General features: G+C 45.8%; 1 protein-coding gene and 2 pseudogenes across 1 annotated transcript in view; 2 read left to right on the forward strand and 1 right to left on the reverse strand.

Moving 5' to 3' along the window:
* Positions 1-22,710: 22,710 nt before the first annotated feature.
* On the reverse strand, positions 22,711-22,829 carry LOC134897947 (5S ribosomal RNA; annotated as a pseudogene).
* Positions 22,830-23,997: 1,168 nt separating this feature from the next.
* The window catches only part of LOC135055160 (adenosine deaminase-like), a 233,970-nt gene continuing 231,247 nt past the window's right edge, over positions 23,998-26,720 (forward strand). The window contains exon 1 of the mRNA XM_063958873.1: positions 23,998-24,281. The gene's annotated coding sequence lies outside the window, so the exon portion shown is untranslated. The remainder of the gene's footprint in view (positions 24,282-26,720) is intronic.
* Positions 25,193-25,311, forward strand: LOC134897820 (5S ribosomal RNA; annotated as a pseudogene).

The raw sequence follows: 26,720 nt of genomic DNA on the forward strand, positions 1-26,720 counted from the left end.
ACAATATTATTTTTAGTCCTAAAATTTGCACCGAGGTCGCTGTGTGAGTAAGATAAGCGACCCTAGTGGCCGACACAAACACCGGGCCCATCTAGGAGTGGCACTGCAGTGTCACGCAGGATGTCCCTTCCAAAAAACCCTCCCCAAACAGCACATGACGCAAAGAAAAAAAGAGGCGCAATGAGGTAGCTGTGTGAGTAAGATAAGCGACCCTAGTGGCCGACACAAACACCGGGCCCATCTAGGAGTGGCACTGCAGTGTCACGCAGGATGTCCCTTCCAAAAAACCCTCCCCAAACAGCACATGACGCAAAGAAAAAAAGAGGCGCAATGAGGTAGCTGACTGTGTGAGTAAGATAAGCGACCCTAGTGGCCGACACAAACACCAGGCCCATCTAGGAGTGGCACTGCAGTGTCACGCAGGATGTCCCTTCCAAAAAACCCTCCCCAAACAGCACATGACGCAAAGAAAAAAAGAGGCGCAATGAGGTTGCTGACTGTGTGAGTAAGATAAGCGACCCTAGTGGCCGACACAAACACCGGGCCCATCTAGGAGTGGCACTGCAGTGTCACGCAGGATGTCCCTTCCAAAAAACCCTCCCCAAACAGCACATGACGCAAAGAAAAAAAGAGGCGCAATGAGGTAGCTGACTGTGTGAGTAAGATAAGCGACCCTAGTGGCCGACACAAACACCGGGCCCATCTAGGAGTGGTACTGCAGTGTCACGCAGGATGTCCCTTCCAAAAAACCCTCCCCAAACAGCACATGACGCAAAGAAAAAAAGAGGCGCAATGAGGTAGCTGACTGTGTGAGTAAGATAAGCGACCCTAGTGGCCGACACAAACACCGGGCCCATCTAGGAGTGGCACTGCAGTGTCACGCAGGATGTCCCTTCCAAAAAACCCTCCCCAAACAGCACATGACGCAAAGAAAAATAAAAGAAAAAAGAGGAGCAAGATGGAATTGTCCTTGGGCCCTCCCACCCACCCATTATGTTGTATAAACAAAACAGGACATGCACACTTTAACCAACCCATCATTTCAGTGACAGGGTCTGCCACACGACTGTGACTGATATGACGGGTTGGTTTGGACCCCCCCCAAAAAAGAAGCAATTAATCTCTCCTTGCACAAACTGGCTCTACAGAGGCAAGATGTCCACCTCATCATCATCCTCCGATATATCACCGTGTACATCCCCCTCCTCACAGATTATCAATTCGTCCCCACTGGAATCCACCATCTCAGCTCCCTGTGTACTTTGTGGAGGCAATTGCAGCTGGTCAATGTCTCCGCGGAGGAATTGATTATAATTCATTTTAATGAACATCATCTTCTCCACATTTTCTGGATGTAACCTCGTACGCCGATTGCTGACAAGGTGAGCGGCGGCACTAAACACTCTTTCGGAGTACACACTTGTGGGAGGGCAACTTAGGTAGAATAAAGCCAGTTTGTGCAAGGGCCTCCAAATTGCCTCTTTTTCCTGCCAGTATAAGTACGGACTGTCTGACGTGCCTACTTGGATGCGGTCACTCATATAATCCTCCACCATTCTTTCAATGTTGAGAGAATCATATGCAGTGACAGTAGACGACATGTCCGTAATCGTTGTCAGGTCCTTAAGTCCGGACCAGATGTCAGCATCAGCAATCGCTCCAGACTGCCCTGCATCACCGCCAGCGGGTGGGCTCGGAATTCTGAGCCTTTTCCTCGCACCCCCAGTTGCGGGAGAATGTGAAGGAGGAGATGTTGACAGGTCGCGTTCCGCTTGACTTGACAATTTTCTCACCAGCAGGTCTTTCAACCCCAGCAGACTTGTGTCTGCCGGAAAGAGAGATCCAAGGTAGGTTTTAAATCTAGGATCGAGCACGGTGGCCAAAATGTAGTGCTCTGATTTCAACAGATTGACCACCCGTGAATCCTTGTTAAGCGAATTAAGGGCTCCATCCACAAGTCCCACATGCCTAGCGGAATCGCTCCGTGTTAGCTCCTCCTTCAATGTCTCCAGCTTCTTCTGCAAAAGCCTGATGAGGGGAATGACCTGACTCAGGCTGGCAGTGTCTGAACTGACTTCACGTGTGGCAAGTTCAAAGGGCATCAGAACCTTGCACAACGTTGAAATCATTCTCCACTGCACTTGAGACAGGTGCATTCCACCTCCTATATCGTGCTCAATTGTATAGGCTTGAATGGCCTTTTGCTGCTCCTCCAACCTCTGAAGCATATAGAGGGTTGAATTCCACCTCGTTACCACTTCTTGCTTCAGATGATGGCAGGGCAGGTTCAGTAGTTTTTGGTGGTGCTCCAGTCTTCTGTACGTGGTGCCTGTACGCCGAAAGTGTCCCGCAATTCTTCTGGCCACCGACAGCATCTCTTGCACGCCCCTGTCGTTTTTAAAAAAATTCTGCACCACCAAATTCAAGGTATGTGCAAAACATGGGACGTGCTGGAATTTGCCCATATTTAATGCACACACAATATTGCTGGCGTTGTCCGATGCCACAAATCCACAGGAGAGTCCAATTGGGGTAAGCCATTCCGCGATGATCTTCCTCAGTTGCCGTAAGAGGTTTTCAGCTGTGTGCGTATTCTGGAAAGCGGTGATACAAAGCGTAGCCTGCCTAGGAAAGAGTTGGCGTTTGCGAGATGCTGCTACTGGTGCCGCCGCTGCTGTTCTTGCGGCGGGAGTCCATACATCTACCCAGTGGGCTGTCACAGTCATATAGTCCTGACCCTGCCCTGCTCCACTTGTCCACATGTCCGTGGTTAAGTGGACATTGGGTACAACTGCATTTTTTAGGACACTGGTGAGTCTTTTTCTGACGTCCGTGTACATTCTCGGTATCGCCTGCCTAGAGAAGTGGAACCTAGATGGTATTTGGTAACGGGGGCACACTGCCTCAATAAATTGTCTAGTTCCCTGTGAACTAACGGCGGATACCGGACGCACGTCTAACACCAACATAGTTGTCAAGGCCTCAGTTATCCGCTTTGCAACAGGATGACTGCTGTGATATTTCATCTTCCTCGCAAAGGACTGTTGGACAGTCAATTGCTTACTGGAAGTAGTACAAGTGGGCTTACGACTTCCCCTCTGGGATGACCATCGACTCCCAGCAGCAACAACAGCAGCGCCAGCAGCAGTAGGCGTTACACGCAAGGATGCATCGGAGGAATCCCAGGCAGGAGAGGACTCGTCAGAATTGCCAGGGACATGGCCTGCAGGACTATTGGCATTCCTGGGGAAGGAGGAAATTGACACTGAGGGAGTTGGTGGGGTGGTTTGCGTGAGCTTGGTTACAAGAGGAAGGGATTTACTGGTCAGTGGACTGCTTCCGCTGTCGGCCAAAGTTTTTGAACTTGTCACTGACTTATTATGAATGCGCTGCAGGTGACGTATAAGGGAGGATGTTCCGAGGTGGTTAACGTCCTTACCCCTACTTATTACAGCTTGACAAAGGGAACACACGGCTTGACAAATGTTGTCCGCATTTCTGGTGAAATACTTCCACACCGAAGAGCTGATTTTTTTGGTATTTTCACCAGGCATGTCAACGGCCATATTCCTCCCACGGACAACAGGTGTCTCCCCGGGTGCCTGACTTAAACAAACCACCTCACCATCAGAATCCTCCTTGTCAATTTCCTCCCCAGCGCCAGCAACACCCATATCCTCCTCATCCTGGTGTACTTCAACACTGACATCTTCAATCTGACTATCAGGAACTGGACTGCGGGTGCTCCTTCCAGCACTTGCAGGGGGCGTGCAAATGGTGGAAGGCGCATGCTCTTCACGTCCAGTGTTGGGAAGGTCAGGCATCGCAACCGACACAATTGGACTCTCCTTGTGGATTTGGGATTTCGAAGAACGCACAGTTCTTTGCAGTGCTTTTGCCAGCTTGAGTCTTTTCAGTTTTCTAGCGAGAGGCTGAGTGCTTCCATCCTCATGTGAAGCTGAACCACTAGCCATGAACATAGGCCAGGGCCTCAGCCGTTCTTTGCCACTCCGTGTGGTAAATGGCATATTGGCAAGTTTACGCTTCTCCTCCGACAATTTTATTTTAGGTTTTGGAGTCCTTTTTTTACTGATATTTGGTGTTTTGGATTTGACATGCTCTGTACTATGACATTGGGCATCGGCCTTGGCAGACGACGTTGCTGGCATTTCATCGTCTCGGCCATGACTAGTGGCAGCAGCTTCAGCACGAGGTGGAAGTGGATCTTGATCTTTCCCTAATTTTGGAACCTCAACATTTTTGTTCTCCATATTTTAATAGGCACAACTAAAAGGCACCTCAGGTAAACAATGGAGATGGATGGATACTAGTATACAATTATGGATGGACTGCCGAGTGCCGACACAGAGGTAGCTACAGCCGTGGACTACCGTACTGTACTGTGTCTGCTGCTAATATAGACTGGTTGATAATGAGATGTAGTATGTATAAAGAAGAAAGAAAAAAAAACCACGGGTAGGTGGTATACAATTATGGATGGACTGCCGAGTGCCGACACAGAGGTAGCTACAGCCGTGGACTACCGTACTGTACTGTGTCTGCTGCTAATATAGACTGGATGATAATGAGATGTAGTATGTATAAAGAAGAAAGAAAAAAAAACCACGGGTAGGTGGTATACAATTATGGACGGACTGCCGAGTGCCGACACAGAGGTAGCTACAGCCGTGGACTACCGTACTGTACTGTGTCTGCTGCTAATATAGACTGGTTGATAATGAGATGTAGTATGTATAAAGAAGAAAGAAAAAAAAACCACGGGTAGGTGGTATACAATTATGGATGGACTGCCGAGTGCCGACACAGAGGTAGCTACAGCCGTGGACTACCGTACTGTACTGTGTCTGCTGCTAATATAGACTGGATGATAATGAGATGTAGTATGTATAAAGAAGAAAGAAAAAAAAACCACGGGTAGGTGGTATACAATTATGGATGGACTGCCGAGTGCCGACACAGAGGTAGCTACAGCCGTGGACTACCGTACTGTACTGTGTCTGCTGCTAATATAGACTGGATGATAATGAGATGTAGTATGTATAAAGAAGAAAAAAAAAAAAACACGGGTAGGTGGTATACAATTATGGACGGACTGCCGAGTGCCGACACAGAGGTAGCTACAGCCGTGGACTACCGTACTGTACTGTGTCTGCTGCTAATATAGACTGGATGATAATGAGATGTAGTATGTATAAAGAAGAAAAAAAAAACCACGGGTAGGTGGTATACAATTATGGATGGACTGCCGAGTGCCGACACAGAGGTAGCTACAGCCGTGGACTACCGTACTGTACTGTGTCTGCTGCTAATATAGACTGGATGATAATGAGATGTAGTATGTATAAAGAAGAAAGAAAAAAAAACCACGGGTAGGTGGTATACAATTATGGATGGACTGCCGAGTGCCGACACAGAGGTAGCTACAGCCGTGAACTACCGTACTGTGTCTGCTGCGACTGGATGATAAATAATGATATAAAAAATATATATATATCACTACTGCAGCCGGACAGGTATATATTATATAATGACGGACCTGCTGGACACTGTCTGTCAGCAGAATGAGTTTTTTATAGAATAAAAAAACACCACACAAGTCACACGACGAGTGTTTAACTTTTTCAGGCAATCACAATATAGTATACTATACTGGTGGTCAGTGTGGTCAGGTCACTGGTCAGTCACACTGGCAGTGGCACTCCTGCAGCAAAAGTGTGCACTGTTTAATTTTAATAATATGTATGTACTCCTGGCTCCTGCTATAACCTATAACTGCTCCCCAGTCTCCCCCACAATTAAGCTGTGTGAGCACAGTCAGATATTATACATAGATGATGCAGCACACTGGGCTGAGCACAGATATGGTATGTGACTGAGTCACTGTGTATCGTTTTTTTCAGGCAGAGAACGGATTATATTAAATAAAACTGCACTGGTGGTCACTGGTCAGTGGTCAGTCACTAGTAAACTCTGCACTCTCTCTCTAGTACTCCTAAGCTCCAGTAAATCAAGTGTCTCTGTCTCAATCTCACTCTCTCTCTTCTAATCTAAATTGAGAGGACTCCAGCCACGTCCTCTCCCTATCAATCTCAATGCACGTGTGAAAATGGCGGCGACGCGCGGCTCCTTATATAGAATCCGAGTCTCGCGATAGAATCCGAGCCTCGCGAGAATCCGACAGCGTCATGATGACGTTCGGGCGCGCTCGGGTTAACCGAGCAAGGCGGGAAGATCCGAGTCGCTCGGATCCGTGTAAAAAAAGCTGAAGTTCGGGCGGGTTCGGATTCCGAGGAACCGAACCCGCTCATCTCTAATATCTACAGGGTTTACTACAGTGCTAGAATAGATTGTGTCAGTACTTCTTCATAAGCATGGGTGGCCAACCAGTCACAGGCAAAGAGCCAGAAAAGATCTGTACTCTGTAGTGAAGGGTAAGAGCTACTATCATACGCGCACCAAAGACACGCGCTCAAAAATGGGGGCGAGGCCTAGTTGTCACAAAGCCACACCCAATTTTTGTGATAAAGTACCAGCCAATTGGCTCCTAAGTGCGATGCCACAGGCTGTGTTTGAAAAATGACAGTTAGGAGCCAATTGACTGGTACTTTATCTCCAGCGACTTTATCTCCATCCAAGGCTTAGTAAATAGACCCCATTCCCTACCACATGCACACACTTACACACTAGGGTTAATTTTTGTTGGGAGCCAATTAACCTACCAGTATATGTATGAATTGTGTGAGAAAGCCGGAGTACCCAGAGGAAACACACACAAGCACAGGGAGAATATACAAACTCCACAGTTAGGGTCATGCTGGGAATCAAACCCATGTCCGTGACATGGGGGGTAGTTGCGACGGGGGGGGTCGACCGGGCGGTGGCAGTAGCGGCGATGTCGGTTGGGCCGGCACATGCATAGCTAGACATCAGGGTATTTTTTACGAAAAATACCCTGATGATGCTGCGGAGTGTCATCGCAGGGACAGAGCTTGCTCACAAGCTCTGTCCCTGCATGCGATAGTTGATACATCCCTGCGGTGTAATCAATTATCGCAGTGCGAGTTTGGACGATTTTATCACACCACATCTGCATCCAAGGATGGTGATAAATAGGCCCCAGAGTACAGGAAGTCAATATTATAGGTCCACATAGGGTTTATGTAATGTGTGTAGTGTCTGTCACAGCCCTACATGATTCATGCATATGTTGTGCTCATTTGCTACTTTCTTTAGGTATAATATATGGATGGCTTTTCAGGTCCTTAATTTACATTATTTTTTGCAATTGTGATTTTGATTAGACGCCCTGTGTTGCGATGTACCATGCCCAACTCTGTGTTTATTTCAATAATGTTTCTGGAATGTTTAGGTTGATATGCAATTTTACAGCATATATCGCATGAAAATATGATTATTTGCAGTATAACCAGGTATGAAAGGTGCCGTGGAGAGGAGGGGGCCTACACGGAGTCTGCACATGGGCCCCCTCCTCTCTTATAACGAGCCTGATTATATATATATATATATATATATATATATATCCACAAAGGCAGCACTCACGTATACTAGGGATGTGCACTTGAAATTTTTCGGGTTTTGTGTTTTGGGTTCGGTTCCGCGGCCGTGTTTTGGGTTCGACCGCGTTTTGGCAAAACCTCACCGAATTTTTTTTGTCGGATTCGGGTGTGTTTTGGATTCGGGTGTTTTTTTCAAAAAACCCTAAAAAACAGCTTAAATCATAGAATGTGGGGGTCATTTTGATCCCAAAGTATTATTAACCTCAAAAACCATAATTTCCACTCATTTTCAGTCTATTCTGAATACCTCACACCTCACATTATTATTTTTAGTCCTAAAATTTGCACCGAGGTCGCTGAATGACTAAGCAAAGCGACCCTAGTGGCCGACACAAACACCTGGCCCATCTAGAAGTGGCACTGCAGTGTCACGCAGGATGGCCCTTCCAAAAAACACTCCCCAAACAGCACATGACGCAAAGAAGAAAAAAAGAGGCGCAATGAGGTAGATGTGTGAGTAAGCTAAGCGACCCTAGTGGCCGACACAAACACCTGGCCCATCTAGGAGTGGCACTGCAGTGTCACGCAGGATGGCCCTTCCAAAAAACACTCCCCAAACAGCACATGACGCAAAGAAAAAAAGAGGCGCAATGAGGTAGCTGTGTGAGTAAGCTAAGCGACCCTAGTGGCCGACACAAACACCTGGCCCATCTAGGAGTGGCACTGCAGTGTCACGCAGGATGGCCCTTCCAAAAAACACTCCCCAAACAGCACATGACGCAAAGAAGAAAAAAAGAGGCGCAATGAGGTAGCTGTGTGAGTAAGCTAAGCGACCCTAGTGGCCGACACAAACACCTGGCCCATCTAGGAGTGGCACTGCAGTGTCACGCAGGATGGCCCTTCCAAAAAACACTCCCCAAACAGCACATGACGCAAAGAAGAAAAAAAGAGGCGCAATGAGGTAGCTGTGTGAGTAAGATAAGCGACCCTAGTGGCCGACACAAACACCTGGCCCATCTAGGAGTGGCACTGCAGTGTCACGCAGGATGGCCCTTCCAAAAAACACTCCCCAAACAGCACATGACGCAAAGAAGAAAAAAAGAGGCGCAATGAGGTAGCTGTGTGAGTAAGCTAAGCGACCCTAGTGGCCGACACAAACACCTGGCCCATCTAGGAGTGGCACTGCAGTGTCACGCAGGATGGCCCTTCCAAAAAACACTCCCCAAACAGCACATGACGCAAAGAAGAAAAAAAGTGGCGCAATGAGGTAGCTGTGTGAGTAAGCTAAGCGACCCTAGTGGCCGACACAAACACCTGGCCAATCTAGGAGTGGCACTGCAGTGTCACGCAGGATGGCCCTTCCAAAAAACACTCCCCAAACAGCACATGACGCAAAGAAGAAAAAAAGAGGCGTAATGAGGTAGCTGTGTGAGTAAGATAAGCGACCCTAGTGGCCGACACAAACACCTGGCCCATCTAGGAGTGGCACTGCAGTGTCACGCAGGATGGCCCTTCCAAAAAACACTCCCCAAACAGCACATGACGCAAAGAAGAAAAAAAGAGGCGCAATGAGGTAGCTGTGTGAGTAAGATAAGCGACCCTAGTGGCCGACACAAACACCTGGCCCATCTAGGAGTGGCACTGCAGTGTCACGCAGGATGGCCCTTCCAAAAAACACTCCCCAAACAGCACATGACGCAAATAAAAATGAAAGAAAAAGAGGTGCAAGATGGAATTGTCCTTGGGCCCTCCCACCCACCCTTATGTTGTATAAACAGGACATGCACACTTTAACCAACCCATCATTTCAGTGACAGGGTCTGCCACACGACTGTGACTGAAATGACGGGTTGGTTTGGACCCCCACCGAAAAAGAAGCAATTAATCTCTCCTTGCACAAACTGGCTCTACAGAGGCAAGATGTCCACCTCATCATCATCCTCCGATATATCACCGTGTACATCCCGCTCCTCACAGATTATCAATTCGTCCCCACTGGAATCCACCATCTCAACTCCCTGTGTACTTTGTGGAGGCAATTGCTGCTGGTCAATGTCTCCACGGAGGAATTGATTATAATTCATTTTAATGAACATCATCTTCTCCACATTTTCTGGAAGTAACCTCGTACGCCGATTGCTGACAAGGTGAGCGGCGGCACTAAACACTCTTTCGGAGTACACACTTGTGGGAGGGCAATTTAGGTAGAATAAAGCCAGTTTGTGCAAGGGCCTCCAAATTGCCTCTTTTTCCTGCCAGTATAAGTACGGACTGTCTGACGTGCCTACTTGGATGCGGTCACTCATATAATCCTCCACCATTCTTTCAATGGTAAGAGAATCATATGCAGTGACAGTAGACGACATGTCCGTAATCGTTGTCAGGTCCTTCAGTCCGGACCAGATGTCAGCATCAGCAGTCGCTCCAGACTGCCCTGCATCACCGCCAGCGGGTGGGCTCGGAATTCTGAGCCTTTTCCTCGCACCCCCAGTTGCGGGAGAATGTGAAGGAGGAGATGTTGACAGGTCGCGTTCCCCTTGACTTGACAATTTTGTCACCAGCAGGTCTTTGAACCCCAGCAGACTTGTGTCTGCCGGAAAGAGAGATCCAAGGTAGGTTTTAAATCTAGGATCGAGCACGGTGGCCAAAATGTAGTGCTCTGATTTCAACAGATTGACCACCCGTGAATCCTTGTTAAGCGAATTAAGGGCTCCATCCACAAGTCCCACATGCCTAGCGGAATCGCTCCCTTTTAGCTCCTCCTTCAATGCCTCCAGCTTCTTCTGCAAAAGCCTGATGAGGGGAATGACCTGACTCAGGCTGGCAGTGTCTGAACTGACTTCACGTGTGGCAAGTTCAAAAGGTTGCAGAACCTTGCACAACGTTGAAATCATTCTCCACTGCGCTTGAGACAGGTACATTCCACCTCCTATATCGTGCTCAATTGTATAGGCTTGAATGGCCTTTTGCTGCTCCTCCAACCTCTGAAGCATATAGAGGGTTGAATTCCACCTCGTTACCACTTCTTGCTTCAGATGATGGCAGGGCAGGTTCAGGCGTTTTTGGTGGTGCTCCAGTCTTCTGTACGTGGTGCCTGTACGCCGAAAGTGTCCCGCAATTCTTCTGGCCACCGACAGCATCTCTTGCACGCCCCTGTCGTTTTTAAAAAAATTCTGCACCACCAAATTCAAGGTATGTGCAAAACATGGGACGTGCTGGAATTTGCCCATATTTAATGCACACACAATATTGCTGGCGTTGTCCGATGCCACAAATCCACAGGAGAGTCCAATTGGGGTAAGCCATTCCGCGATGATCTTCCTCAGTTGCCGTAAGAGGTTTTCAGCTGTGTGCGTATTCTGGAAACCGGTGATACAAAGCGTAGCCTGCCTAGGAAAGAGTTGGCGTTTGCGAGATGCTGCTACTGGTGCCGCCGCTGCTGTTCTTGCGGCGGGAGTCCATACATCTACCCAGTGGGCTGTCACAGTCATATAGTCCTGACCCTGCCCTGCTCCACTTGTCCACATGTCCGTGGTTAAGTGGACATTGGGTACAACTGCATTTTTTAGGACACTGGTGAGTCTTTTTCTGACGTCCGTGTACATTCTCTGTATCGCCTGCCTAGAGAAGTGGAACCTAGATGGTATTTGGTAACGGGGGCACACTACCTCAAGAAATTGTCTAGTTCCCTGTGAACTAACGGCGGATACCGGACGCACGTCTAACACCAACATAGTTGTCAAGGCCTCAGTTATCCGCTTTGCAACAGGATGACTGCTGTGATATTTCATCTTCCTCGCAAAGGACTGTTGGACAGTCAATTGCTTGGTGGAAGTAGGAAAAGTGGGCTTACGAATTCCCCTCTGGGATGACCATCGACTCCCAGCAGCAACAACAGCAGCGCCAGCAGCAGTAGGCGTTACACGCAAGGATGCATCGGAGGAATCCCAGGCAGGAGAGGACTCGTCAGAATTGCCAGTGACATGGCCTGCAGGACTATTGGCATTCCTGGGGAAGGAGGAAATTGACACTGAGGGAGTTGGTGGGGTGGTTTGCGTGAGCTTGGTTACAAGAGGAAGGGATTTACTGGTCAGTGGACTGCTTCCGCTGTCGCCCAAAGTTTTTAAACTTGTCACTGACTTATTATGAATGCGCTGCAGGTGACGTATAAGGGAGGATGTTCCGAGGTGGTTAACGTCCTTACCCCTACTTATTACAGCTTGACAAAGGCAACACACGGCTTGACAAATGTTGTCCGCATTTCTGTTGAAATACTTCCACACCGAAGAGCTGATTTTTTTGGTATTTTCACCAGGCATGTCAACGGCCCTATTCCTCCCACGGACAACAGGTGTCTCCCCGGGTGCCTGACTTAAACAAACCACCTCACCATCAGAATCCTCCTTGTCAATTTCCTCCCCAGCGCCAGCAACACCCATATCCTCCTCATCCTGGTGTACTTCAACACTGACATCTTCAATCTGACTATCAGGAACTGGACTGCGGGTGCTCCTTCCAGCACTTGCAGGGGGCGTGCAAATGGTGGAAGGCGCATGCTCTTCACGTCCAGTGTTGGGAAGGTCAGGCATCGCAACCGACACAATTGGACTCTCCTTGTGGATTTGGGATTTCGAAGAACGCACAGTTCTTTGCGGTGCTTTTGCCAGCTTGAGTCTTTTCAGTTTTCTAGCGAGAGGCTGAGTGCTTCCATCCTCATGTGAAGCTGAACCACTAGCCATGAACATAGGCCAGGGCCTCAGCCGTTCCTTGCCACTCCGTGTGGTAAATGGCATATTGGCAAGTTTACGCTTCTCCTCCGACAATTTTATTTTAGATTTTGGAGTCCTTTTTTTACTGATATTTTGTGTTTTGGATTTTACATGCTCTGTACTATGACATTGTGCATCGGCCTTGGCAGACGACGTTGCTGGCATTTCATCGTCTCGGCCATGACTAGTGGCAGCAGCTTCAGCACGAGGTGGAAGTGGATCTTGATCTTTCCCTAATTTTGGAACCTCAACATTTTTGTTCTCCATATTTTAATAGGCACAACTAAAAGACACAGAGGTAGCTACAGCCGTGGACTACCGTACTGTGTCTGCTGCTAATATAGACTGGATGATAATGAGATGAAATCAATATATATTATATCACACTAGTACTGCAGCCGGACAGGTAGATATATTTATTATGTAATGACTGATGACGGACCTGCTGGACACTGTCAGCTCAGCAGCACCGCAGACTGCTACAGTAAGCTACTATAGTAGTATGTATAAAGAAGAAAGAAAAAAAAAAACCACGGGTAGGTGGTATACAATTATGGATGGACGAGCGACTGCCGACACAGAGGTAGCTACAGCCGTGGACTACCGTACTGTGTCTGCTGCTAATATAGACTGGATTATAATGAGATGAAATCAATATATATTATATCACACTAGTACTGCAGCCGGACAGGTAGATATCTTTATTATGTAATGACTGATGACGGACCTGCTGGACACGGTCAGCTCAGCAGCACCGCAGACTGCTACAGTAAGCTACTATAGTAGTATGTATAAAGAAGAAAAAAAAAAAAAAACACGGGTAGGTGGTATACAATTATGGATGGACGAGCGACTGCCGACACAGAGGTAGCTACAGCCGTGGACTACCGTACTGTGTCTGCTGCTAATATAGACTGGATGATAATGAGATGAAATCAATATATATATATATAATATCACACTAGTACTGCAGCCGGACAGGTAGATATATTTATTATGTAATGACTGATGACGGACCTGCTGGACACTGTCAGCTCAGCAGCACCGCAGACTGCTACAGTAAGCTACTATAGTAGTATGTATAAAGAAGAAAGAAGAAAAAAAAAACACGGTTAGGTGGTATACAATTATGGATGGACGAGCGACTGCCGACACAGAGGTAGCTACAGCCGTGGACTACCGTACTGTGTCTGCTGCTAATATAGACTGGATGATAATGAGATGAAATCAATATATATATATATATATATATATAATATCACTAGTACTGCAGCCGGACAGGTATATATATTTATTATGTAATGACTGATGACGGACCTGCTGGACACTGTCAGCTCAGCAGCACCACAGACTGCTACAGTAAGCTACTATAGTAGTATGTATAAAGAAGAAAGAAAAAAAAAAAACCACGGGTAGGTGGTATACAATATTATATATATATTATATACAATTATATATATATATATATATATATATATATTAAACTCACTGGTGGTGATTATTAAACTGGTGGTCAGGTCACTGGTCACACTATCAGCAACTTGCAAGTAGTACTCCTAAGCAGACAATCACAATATATATTATACTGGTGGTCAGTGTGGTCACAATGGCAGTGTGGCACTCTGGCAGCAAAAGTGTGCACTGTACGTTATATGTACTCCTGAGTCCTGCTCTCAGACTCTAACTGCTCCCCACTGTCAGTGTCTCCCCCACAAGTCAGATAATACAGTCACACTATCTATCACTTCAGCAAGTAACTACTAGTACTCCTCCTAATGCTCCCCAAAATTACTACTGTGTCTCTCTCTACTGTCTCACTCTCTTCTCTATACACGGAGAGGACGCCAGCCACGTCCTCTCCCTATGAATCTCAATGCACGTGTGAAAATGGCGGCGACGCGCGGCTCCTTATATAGAATCCGAGTCTCGCGATAGAATCCGAGCCTCGCGAGAATCCGACAGCGGGATGATGACGTTCGGGCGCGCTCGGGTTAACCGAGCAAGGCGGGAAGATCCGAGTCGCTCGGCCCCGTGTGAAAAAAACTGAAGTTCGGGCGGGTTCGGATTCAGAGGAACCGAACCCGCTCATCCCTAACGTATACTAATGTAGATGTCCCAGTGCCCTCAGCAGAATCTCCCCAGCCAGGAGTTCAAAACAGATGCATGTGCTGTGGCACCTATAATAAGTATAATCGGATGATAGACAGGCAGACAGACAGACAGACAGACAGACAGACAGACAGACGGTCAGACAGATACTGTAGATAAATACTGTAGATAGATAGATAGATAGACAGTCAGATAGATAGATATATGCTGGACCACCATAGCATATAATTAGGTGCTGATCGGCCATAGGGCTTAACAGAAAGATTTCTGGTAAGATGTCGTGTATGTGGGGCCTGTTTTGTGTGTAGTCCTGTGGCCCCACCCCCCATATGACAGGCAGCCCACCACACTCAGTACACTGCATTGTCCCCATTCATTCTGGGGACAGGGGGTGTGTCTGGTGGGAAGAGGGATATGGGATGTATGTGGGGGACAGGGGAGTAGGGTATGGGGTTATAGGGGATAAGGGGTTATGTGTGTGTGTGTGTGTGTGTGGTGATAATGAGGGGTGGGACTGTGTGCTGCAGGATGGAGCTCCCAGGGGTATTAGACGTGATGGTATGTCTGCCCCCAGGGTAAGAGTCCTCTGAGAGGGCTCCAGCCTGTGAGCCATAAGTCAGTGAGGGTGGTGTCCTTAGGAAATCTGACTCTTGTTCAACCAGCCATCACCTACCTGATGGCCCCATATCTCCAATGCTTGTCACGTTAGCCCCCAATTCTGCTGAAGTGGCAATTGTATGGGATAATGGTATATTCCATATCATCATTGCTGCTCTGCTCCTGGAAGGGGTGTGAGGGGAGAAACTGCATTTTCCAGCATCTTCTAAAGGTCTCTTGCTGTGGGGATGGTAAGTGACATATTACTATACATTGACTTTGGCATTGTGTTGGTGCCCTTGGGAGCAGATGAGTAGAGAGTAGAGGACCACTATTGGGGGGTGGGGGTGGGTGGGGGGTAACTAGTCTCTCCATGAGTTTACACTTAGTGTTATGTCGCTCTGTGACACGCTTTATGGGGCGTTTACTAACACTGCCTGCAACCACGGGAGCAGAATGTTGTGAAATGTATACAGTAGACTAGATGGGCCAATTGATTCTTATTTTCCATGAAATTCGATGTTTCTATGATGCCGGAGATCTGTGCTACACTCCGCCCAGCAGAGCCGGCACCCTCCCTCCTCCAGCAGCCGCCCCATGAGGGGGAAGCAATGCTCTGCCTCCTGTGCCCGAGCACAGCAGCTCTTTGTCCTGAACCTGACAGAAGAGACAGCTCTGGTGCTGAGGAGAGCTGTGGGGGCCTGTATCTGGGTCAGCGGGCCTCCCTCTCTGCACGCTGCAGGTCGCCCAAGGTGGAATGGAGCACAGAAAAAAAATCAATAATCAGTGCACACTGTGCCGGCGCCACCCCCTAAGAGCATAAAATCATGATGTTGTGCAGAAGGGATGGAGCCCTTGAGCAGCTGTACAGACTGCAGGCACCCTGCTAGCCAAAAACAAGAGCTGTGGGGAAGCAAAGGTGATGACAGCACCGCTTGCACACCCTTACTTACGGCTCTCTCAATATTATTTTCATAGTAATTGTGCTTATACAATTTGCATGGGCCAAAGCTATATTGATTCGGATTATCCATAGGGACCTACAATTATCCATCCCTACTATAAAAGGCAGAAATCCACATGGGTTAGCTGGAGAGCCATGAATCACGTCACTGCCCCCGTAACCTTTTGCCATCATTTGCAGCATTATGTAGCTAGAAATGGAGCCATGATGACACAATTCATAACAAATCATGTTGAATAATTGTAATTGTTACATAGGAGCAAAACATACTGTAAATAGGGCCTGCTTCTACGTTAAACAGTGACACGCCCAAAGGCGGCATCTTTTACTGCAACTGCCTGTGTTTATGCTAATGCCATGGCCGATTTTATCAAAACTGGAATGCCCACTAGCAGCATCATACGCCTGTGGAAATCCCTCTGGGGGCAACATTACACCTACCATCGAATGGCAGGTACAGAAGCTCCATATGAGTATGGCGTCTTGTCTTGTGTGAGCGGTTGTGCGTCATTGACATGCCTGTGACATGCCCACATTTGCCTTGCCACCCACCTGCTGGGAGCGCTCACTAAAACCACACTCCCTGCATCCAAATTAATTCTGCATCTGGGTGTGGTACCAATTGGGAGGCATGTAACCAACTGCGCTAATATCGGCATAGCGTGCCATTAATGAATCAGTTCCATATTGAAGACAGTGGTGGAAGTACAGGTACTGCAGGATCATTTTAGCCCTCCTCCAAGGCCCGCACTGCTCTCAAAAGAGAAGAGCCGAAGCTTAATGTGAGTATGCATAGGTCCATTGCATGTGCAGTCTATCCCCAATCAAGGCTCAACTGCTGAAGACCCAGAACCATGCATGCCTAGAAGAATGTAGAACAGAGTTCCAGGAGGCTATGGCAGTGGTTCTGAAACTGTGTGCCGTGGCACCCTGGGGTGCCCCATGACACTTGCAGGGGTCCCTTGGATTGGTGGTCCCGGTACAACTTAAATTATTTTAGGTCCAAGGAATAGGCAAAACCAGTCCTGGTGGCTGTCATAAAATATGTGGACAAACAGAATTAAATCCTGTCCCTCACGCACAACTGAACCTAACGATGACATATAAACATAATTTACTTCATTTAATATTTCTTTCTAAATATCAAAATAAGAAACGTTTTGCTTAGGGGTGCCATGGAAACAATTCTGGTACTCTAAGGCGCCGTGATTCAAAAAAGTTTGGGAACCAATGGACTATGGGCTTTATTTACAAAGTGGCTGGTTTCGTAAGCCTCCACTACCCGGCGGATTGGAGGTGAAAATATAAAACAGCGCTCACGGTCATTGTAAAGTCCGACATGCTTTACACTGATAATGACTGCAGTTTTACATTTTCCTCTACAACTCACCGGATTGTAAATAAAGTCCTAGAGCTGCACCACCGGGCCCTTTTCCCAAATTTTAATATGGGGCTCTGGAAATTCACCTAGAGTACAAGTACATGCAGGCAGAGTGTAATCTCTGTTATCTGCCATAATATCATCCCAACATTATAAATAATAAATGTGGGATCAGAACTGTAATCCAGCCAATCATGTCTACCCCTCCCCTTTAGAATGTAAGCTCTCATGAGCAGGGCCCTCTTCCCTCATGTGCTTATCCTTTTTCTTTCTTTAATAATCTTCAACTGCACCAAGTCCTGCGGTTTTCTGCCACCTGATACTTATTCCACTGTCATCTGCTGATGTAGCTATATTTATTTACCCTGTACTTATACCCTGTCCTATATTGTCATCGACTGTAAGTTGCTGTTTTCCTGTTTGATTATTTGTTTATGTACTCTGTAATTAGCCTTGTGGCGCCATATAAATAAAGGATAATAATAATAATAATAATAATAATAATAATAATAATAATAATATAATAATAATAATAATAATAATAATACGCTCTTGGACGCATAATGAACAATTCATGGTAATGCTTCCTGTTTGTCTACCTGTTATTACCCAGTATTGTTTTATTACTGTTTTGTTGTAATTCTGGTGCAATATAAGTAAATGTTGATAATAAATAAATAAATAAATAAATAAGGGACCAATTAGCTTCTACATTAGAACAAAATGGAATGGGATGTCCAGTCTGCACACTGGTCCTTGGATTTTTCAGATTTCAGCACCTACAGGCAGTACCCCACTCAGCTTGCTCACCCCTTCCTAGTAGCTACGAGAGGAAAGATGACGTTTCCTGTAATAGATCCTGTAATAAACTAGGACTGGATAAAAGAGAAGATTACATTTTGCACCACTGGATTCATATCCTTGTCATGGGGTCTTCATAAAAGCTGTTCTTGTTTTCCTGTACCTGACTGGAGGCTTTTCTAGTTTCCTCAGCTGTATGTTACAGTCTGAGTCACACAGGTCTTTTCCTCCTTGCGGAACTGGCAAGGCTGTGGCATAAACAGGGAGTGATTACAATTCCTATGCCTAGTGTGAGGTTGAGGAGGAGGGGGCAGCCTGGGTAATAAGGACAACCGTTATTTCTTCTCTTATCCAGTTTACACTCTCAGGATGTTATGCATTTATTTACAAGTGTATTTATCAGAAGTTACAGTCATGGAAATAAGATGTTGTACTGTACAGTCATCACAGAGGGCCTAATTCTGAGTTGATCACAGCAGCAATTTTGTTACCAGTTGGGCAAAACCATGTGCACTGCAGGAGGGGCATTTATAACATGTGCAGAGAGAGTTAGATTTGTGTTCAAACTGAAATCTAAATTGCAGTGTAAAAATAAAGCAGCCAGTATTTACCCTGCACAGAAACAAAATAACCCACCAAATCTAACTCTCTGCAAATGTTATATCTGCCCCCCCTGCAGTGCACATGGTTTTGCCCAACTGCTAAAAAATTTCCTGCTGCGATCAACTTGGAATTACCCCCATGGTTTTGCCCAATTGCTAACAAACTTGCTGCTGTGATCAACTCAGAATTACCCCCAGAGTGCGTTACTGATTTGGTTCTTTAGACTACATTGGTACAATTTTAAACAATATAAAAGTAAATAAAAACTTGTAACCTGAAAAATGTAATATACTTGCTAAAATAAATACATTTTGCAGTGTGGCTTTTGTTTCTGGGTCACCTTTGTTATGTGATTTATAAGTGGATAGTTAGATCAGGATGATTTTGTTAGAATGCAAACAGTGGGCATCTGATACAGTGGGCCTGATTCAGATCTCATCCCTGCTGTGTGTTTTCGCACAACAGGAGATCATCTATTAACTGTGCATGCGTATGCACTGCAATGCGCACGCGCATCGGCAAACAACAACTGGCATCTCCGGTCAGCGACAGGCTGGTGCGTAAACTCTAATTGCACAGCCATTCACATGCTGATTGACAGGATGAGGCCGTTAGTGGGTGGTAACTGCCTGTTTTCTGGGAGTGTCAGGGAAATCGCAGGTGTTCCCAAGCATTTTCAGGGCGGGTGGGTGACGTCAGCTCAGGACCCGATCAGCCTGTTCTGATCACACTGTAGGAGTAAGTTCTGGGCTGTGCACAGACTGCACACACTGGTAAAAAACAGCCACTGGTGAGTGAGGTGCGAACGGATTTGCAGCTGTCCGCTGACTGAGGGATTTTTTTAGCAGCTTGGCGTACAAATGCGATCGCACACTTGCACGGCGAATATACACTCCCCTTGGGCGGCGACTGTGGCGAGTTAGTCACCGGCCCCCCTAGCAAGCGGGGAGCTGGTGTGAAGATGGCGGCAACAGGGTATGGAGCGCAATACTATCTGCGCTCCGGGGCTCAGCGGTACATAGTGCGGCGCTGTGAGGGGCACCGTGAGCCAGCGCCTACACCCTACACTGACCTCCAAGCCTGTCAGGGTCCCAGGATCGCTGCCAGCACAATTCCTCAGGCCAGTATAATCTCCAGAAGAGCGGAAAAACAGTGCCATGAAGGGGGCGGAGCTTCTCCTCAGAGCCGACCCAGCAGCATTCAGCACCATTATCCTGCCTGCAAAGCGCTGTCAGTGAGAGCTGTCCCTCCAATTCAACTCCAGCTATCTCTTACGGTACCAGGGGGTTGTAGAAAGGGTGGGGGAGGCTTTTTAAAGACTGTGTAACCTATTAAGGTGCACAGTCAGGGCTGGTTGGGAGTCTCCCTATACCTTAAAAGCGCTGTGTGTGGGTTGGCTCCAATCTCTGTGTCTCTCTTGCCATTCTTGGGGGTGAAACTCTGTCTGTCCTCCCCTGTGTGTGTGTGGAGTGTCTGTGGTCTCCATTAAGCCAGGGACTCTGTGTCATATGCTGCAGAGGATATGTCCTCTCAGGATGATCCCATTCCATGTAATCAGGATTGCACTGTTTTAGCGCAGATACCAGCAAGGGGGCCGGAATGGTTATCCTCTATTAAAGCTATTATTTCTCAGATTTCTACTAGGGTTGCACAGAATGAATCTGCAACTCAGGTTTTACAGAACTCTATGGCAGTTTGGCCCAGTTCTGTTACCTCAGGACCCCCTACCGTATGTTCCCACAAATGTGCTCTTACCCAGATTATGCAAGATGACACGGATACCGATTCTGACATGGCAGACTGTGAGGAAGATGTGCTGCGGGGGGCAGCATCTCTTGCAAAAGGGGTGCAGTTGATGATAGAGGCTATTTGAGATGTGTTGAATATTGCTGATACAACACCTGAACAGGTCGAGGAGGCTTACTTCATTGACAATAAGAAAGCGTCGCTAACCTTCCCTGCGTCTAAAGAATTAAATGCTATGTTTGAGAAAGCATGGGAAAACCCGGAGAAAAAATTCCAGATCCCTAGGAGGGTTCTGGTTGCTTTCCCCTTCCCTGAGGAGGATAGGAAAAAATGGGAAAACCCACCCATTGTTGATGCGTCTATATCCAGACTCTCAAAAAAGGTGGTTTTACCTATTCAAGGATCTACCGCCTTAAAAGAGCCGCCTGATCGCAAAATTGACACTACACTCTAATCCATATACATGGCTTCAGGGGCGATACTACGGCCTACTGTTGCCTGTGCATGGATTTCCAGAGCTATAGTAAAGTGGTCAGGCACGTTACTTGAGGATTTGGATACAATGGATAAAAGTGATGTTGAATTGTTTTAATGTAACATTCAGGATTCTGCAGGATTTATGGTGGAATCCATGAAAGACAATAAATCTAAATACCAGCGCTAAGAGTTGCTATTCCAAAATAATCAAACAGGATGGATCAGTTGCACAAAGTTTTATTCTAACACTGATAAAAAAAATATCATATAAAACCACATTTATGGCTATAAAATCTGCAATTCGGATAATAAAAACTAATGATAGATTAAAAATAGAAAAAATATATACTAAAAAGTGTTTATACATTAGCACTGTCTAAATAGTGATAGTGGAGAATTTTTCACTCTGCTGATAGGAACCAGTTCAGTAGTTTATGATCCCGGACTTTATATACATGGATTCACTCCTCCTCAGATATACAAATTATGTACACAGTCAGCTGGTATTACCCTGTTTGTAGCTCACACACAGTTCCACGAGATTGTTGCTGTAATTACTCGACTGCGTAGAGTATTTTGGGGGTTCTGTACCCCCAGACAGTTTGTAACAACGGGGGCATATCAGGGCCTGCCTTTTCTAACTTACTGACTACGCTGGTAACTAGACTTGCGCCCCCTATGGGACCTACTGTGCCTTATCTGCCCTATATGGTCCCTGCGGTTAATCCGCCATGGATAGATACTCTGTCCACTCAGTTACAGCACTTGAATAACTCTTTGGATAAACGTATTCCTGACCCTGTCCCGCCTAAGACTGAACCTAAGAAGTCCTCTAAGCGGGCTGTTACTTCCTCTCAATCCACACATGTTCCCCACAGACTCTGATCATGACGTTTCTGATGGGAAATCTGTTTCACAGGTGGATGTTCCTGATCTCTTAGAGGCTATCAGGCTCATTCTTCAGATTGATGATGATCCTGAGCCTGCTACTACAACTAAGAAACCGGACAGGTTCAAATGTCAGAGGGTTACTAAATTGGTTTTACCTCATTCTGACCACTTGGTTGACATACATCAGGAATCCTGGGAGAACCAAGGAAAGAAACTCCCTCCACACAAGAAGATGCTAGCCCACTATCCCCTTGCAGCAGAATTGAGTAAAAATTGGGAAACGCCACCGCCGGTGGACTCGCAAATCGCTCGGCTGGTGGTGTTATCTGCTCTGCCTGTAACTACTGTCACTTCTCTCAAAGAGCCGATGGATAAGCATGTGGAGAGCTGCCTAAAAGCTATCTATACCCTTGCAAAGGGGAAGGAGAAAAGAAGACTCTTTTGTGGGCGCACTCTTATTATTCTTGAAATCTCAAATGAAGCAATGAGTATTATAAAAATATAATTTTATTTAACAATATCAGTAAAATAATTAATTAGTAGTTGGAAAAAAAAGGGAAAGAAAGAAAACAAAACAAAGAGAAACTGGAACGAATGATATAGGCGTAAATGCTTGATGAACGTTCCAGTGCTGTCCGGGTTTCAGACACAGATTTGCCACAGCTAACTGCCTGATAATATAATCCTAAACTGAAACAAGTCGATAGGCTGCTCCTCAATGATGATAATGGTTAAAATTACTAGCCACTTGTATTAAAGAAAGAGAATAGAAAAGATTGAATAGGTAAGATGAATCTGCTGTCAGTGTTAGACGCTGAGCATGGTCGTCCCAATCTTCTACTGAACTGAGTATTCCTCAATAGTCTCCCACTTGAGTACTAACTCAGCCCAACACTGCTTAGCTTCCAAGATCAGAAGGATTCGGGCGTTGCCAGTGTGGTATGAAAGTAGAAAGTATATCCAATGTTGGTGGGCTCTGGAATCACTGATGAGAGTTCACGAAAATTGTGGTAAGAATAGGATAGTTGATAGATGGGAGAAGAAAATAGGGGATCTGCTGCCAATGTTAGACAGGGACGGATGCCCCTGAATCAATGGTGAGAGTCCTGAAAATAGGTAAATATTGGAAAGAAATAGTGGAGATATGAGGAAAGCAAATTGAAACTCAATTGCTCTAATTAGCAACCTGTAGTGGTTTAAGGCTGAACACTATGACATTAGTGAAATGAGTGAAAGATTTCTTGGTAATTGCACCTGAAAAGTTCGTCAAAATAAATACTTCATTTTTGAACGAATATAGTAAAGATATGAAGGGAATAAATTTGAGCTAAATTGCTCTGTATAGCAACCTGTAATGAGTTAAGGCTGAACACTAAAACATTGGTAAAGTAAGTGAAAAATTTCTAGGTAATTGCACCTGAAAAGGTTGTCAAAATGTATACCTTAAAAAAATGAAAACAAGCAGATGTCCTTTGTTTTCCAAAAGAATTGGAGAAGATGGTTAGAAAGTGGCTAATTTATAATCTAGTACTATAAACAATAATGAAATGTAACTGATGAAAAAACCAATAGTAGCTAAGTACATTCTCTGTAATAATTGTAACAAGAGAGAAGTCTCTGAATAGCTGATAATTCAAATTAAATGAACAAGCTGTCAAAAAAAGCATCAATTAACGGGATAAGGGAACTTTGGTTATAATTAACCTTGGTTATAATTAACCCGTGCCATATAATGTTTGACAGAACAATGAATATAAAGAGATCATTTGGAAAAAGAAGCTAATGGTCGCAATGGACCAGATATGGAGTGTTATGCAGCAATATTGGTTTTGGTGTGTAGTTCGGGTAATATATGAAGATATTACCCGAGTCCAAGATGAATGGGTCCTGCGCCGTGCTTCTGGAGCGAAGACAGGGATTAGGTGCAGACAGGAGACGTCCGTGAAGCGGGTCCGTAGCTGGGAGACGCTAGATAAGGGAGACGGCTGTGTCCCCGGACAGGGGTGTATGGAAGCCCGGTGAACGGGCGAAACGCGTCTTCCATACACCCCTGTCCGGGGACACAGCCGTCCTCAGCCCGCCTCAGCTCCGTTCAGCCACGTCTTATCCAGTACCAGCGTTTACCCGACTCTTCCTGTCCGCCATGCGCTCTCACTACGGGACATCTGATAACGCATCCTAAAGGCATCCCGTACAGACTTGGACTAACCGTGCATCATTCAGCACAGCGGCCACACGGCATTACAACGTCGGACCTCTCCACTGACGTTTTTCATCTGCCCAGCGTCCCACACTTATCTAGCATCTCCCAGCTACGGACCCGCTTCACGGACGTCTCCTGTCTGCACCTAATCCCTGTCTTCGCTCCAGAAGCACGGCGCAGGACCCATTCATCTTGGACTCGGGTAATATCTTCATATATTACCCGAACTACACACCAAAACCAATATTGCTGCATAACACTCCATATCTGGTCCATTGCGACCATTAGCTTCTTTTTCCAAATGATCTCTTTATATTCATTGTTCTGTCAAACATTATATGGCACGGGTTAATTATAACCAAGGTTAATTATAACCAAAGTTCCCTTATCCCGTTAATTGATGCTTTTTTTGACAGCTTGTTCATTTAATTTGAATTATCAGCTATTCAGAGACTTCTCTCTTGTTACAATTATTACAGAGAATGTACTTAGCTACTATTGGTTTTTTCATCAGTTACATTTCATTATTGTTTATAGTACTAGATTATAAATTAGCCACTTTCTAACCATCTTCTCCAATTCTTTTGGAAAACAAAGGACATCTGCTTGTTTTCATTTTTTAAGGTAAACATTTTGACAACCTTTTCAGGTGCAATTACCTAGAAATTTTTCACTTACTTTACCAATGTTTTAGTGTTCAGCCTTAACTCATTACAGGTTGCTATACAGAGCAATTTAGCTCAAATTTATTCCCTTTATATCTTTACTATATTCGTTCAAAAATGAAGTATTTATTTTGACGAACTTTTCAGGTGCAATTACCAAGAAATCTTTCACTCATTTCACTAATGTCATAGTGTTCAGCCTTAAACCACTACAGGTTGCTAATTAGAGCAATTGAGTTTCAATTTGCTTTCCTCATATCTCCACTATTTCTTTCCAATATTTACCTATTTTCAGGACTCTCACCATTGATTCAGGGGCATCCGTCCCTGTCTAACATTGGCAGCAGATCCCCTATTTTCTTCTCCCATCTATCAACTATCCTATTCTTACCACAATTTTCGTGAACTCTCATCAGTGATTCCAGAGCCCACCAACATTGGATATACTTTCTACTTTCATACCACACTGGCAACGCCCGAATCCTTCCGATCTTGGAAGCTAAGCAGTGTTGGGCTGAGTTAGTACTCAAGTGGGAGACTATTGAGGAATACTCAGTTCAGTAGAAGATTGGGACGACCATGCTCAGCGTCTAACACTGACAGCAGATTCATCTTACCTATTCAATCTTTTCTATTCTCTTTCTTTAATACAAGTGGCTAGTAATTTTAACCATTATCATCATTGAGGAGCTGCCTATCGATTTGTTTCAGTTTAGGATTATATTATCAGGCAGTTAGCTGTGGAAAATCTGTGTCTGAAACCCGGACAGCACTGGAACGTTCATCAAGCATTTACGCCTATATCATTCGTTCCAGTTTCTCTTTGTTTTGTTTTCTTTCTTTCCCTTTTTTTTCCAACTACTAATTAATTATTTTACTGATATTGTTAAATAAAATTATATTTTTATAATACTCATTGCTTCATTTGAGATTTCAAGAATAATAAGAGTGCACCCACAAAAGAGTCTTCTTTTCTCCTTCCCCTTTGCATGTTTCATTACTGACTCAGGGTGCACCACCAAATCTAAGACCAACTAGAAAACAGTGGTTTTCTTTGCATATCGTTTTATTTTGGTAATTACATTATCCGCTTTATACTTTATTATTCCCCTGTGCGGTATACCCCCCATACATGATTCTATCTATACCCTTGCAGGAGCTGTGCATAGGCCCACCATTGCGGCTACTTTGGCCGCAGAAGCTATTGAGGCGTGGGCTCAGGAAATAGAGGCTGAGTTTCCATCCGATTTTCCTGAACATGCCAGACAATGTCTCTCTTATATTGTCACGGCATCTCCTTACATTAAAGAAGCAGCTTCAGATGCCAGTGTTCTGGCCAAGGGTGCTACGACTTCCATTTTGGCTCGCCGTATTCTCTGGTTACGGTCCTGGTCGGTGGACTTGGACTCTAAGAAAACCCTGGAGGTGATCCCGTTTAAAGGAAACTTCCTCTTTGGTGAGGATCTCAACAAGATTGTCGCTGACTTGGCGTCAGCTAAGACTGCATGTCTACCTAGTACTACTCCTTCGGCCCCGAAGGCTGAGAGTACTTCCTTTCATTCCTTTCGCCCTCTGGGTAAAGCAAAGGGTCAAGCATACTCAAAACTTCCAAAACCACCTAGCCCAAGCCTAAACGTGCCTGGGCTGCCCGTCAGCCTGCTTCCAAATTTGACAAGCCTGTGGCATGACGTGGCGGGCCTCACCCTGGGGGATCCCAGGGTGGGAGGCCGACTTCTACAGTTCACCCAGGTATGGTTGAAGACCACTTCAGATGCTTGGGCACGGGAAGTCGTCACTCACGGATACGCTATATCCTTCATGACACGTCCCCCTGCTCGCTTATGCCTGACGGACATCCCTCCATTTAGTGGTACAATCCCTCCTGGACACCGAAGTGGTAGTGCCGGTGCCTCTGGCTCAGAGGGGCAGGGGGTACTATTCAACACTGTTCCTAGTCCCCAAACCGAATGGTTCCT

Source organism: Pseudophryne corroboree, chromosome 3, assembly GCF_028390025.1.
Source record: "Pseudophryne corroboree isolate aPseCor3 chromosome 3, aPseCor3.hap2, whole genome shotgun sequence".
NCBI lineage: Eukaryota > Metazoa > Chordata > Amphibia > Anura > Myobatrachidae > Pseudophryne > Pseudophryne corroboree.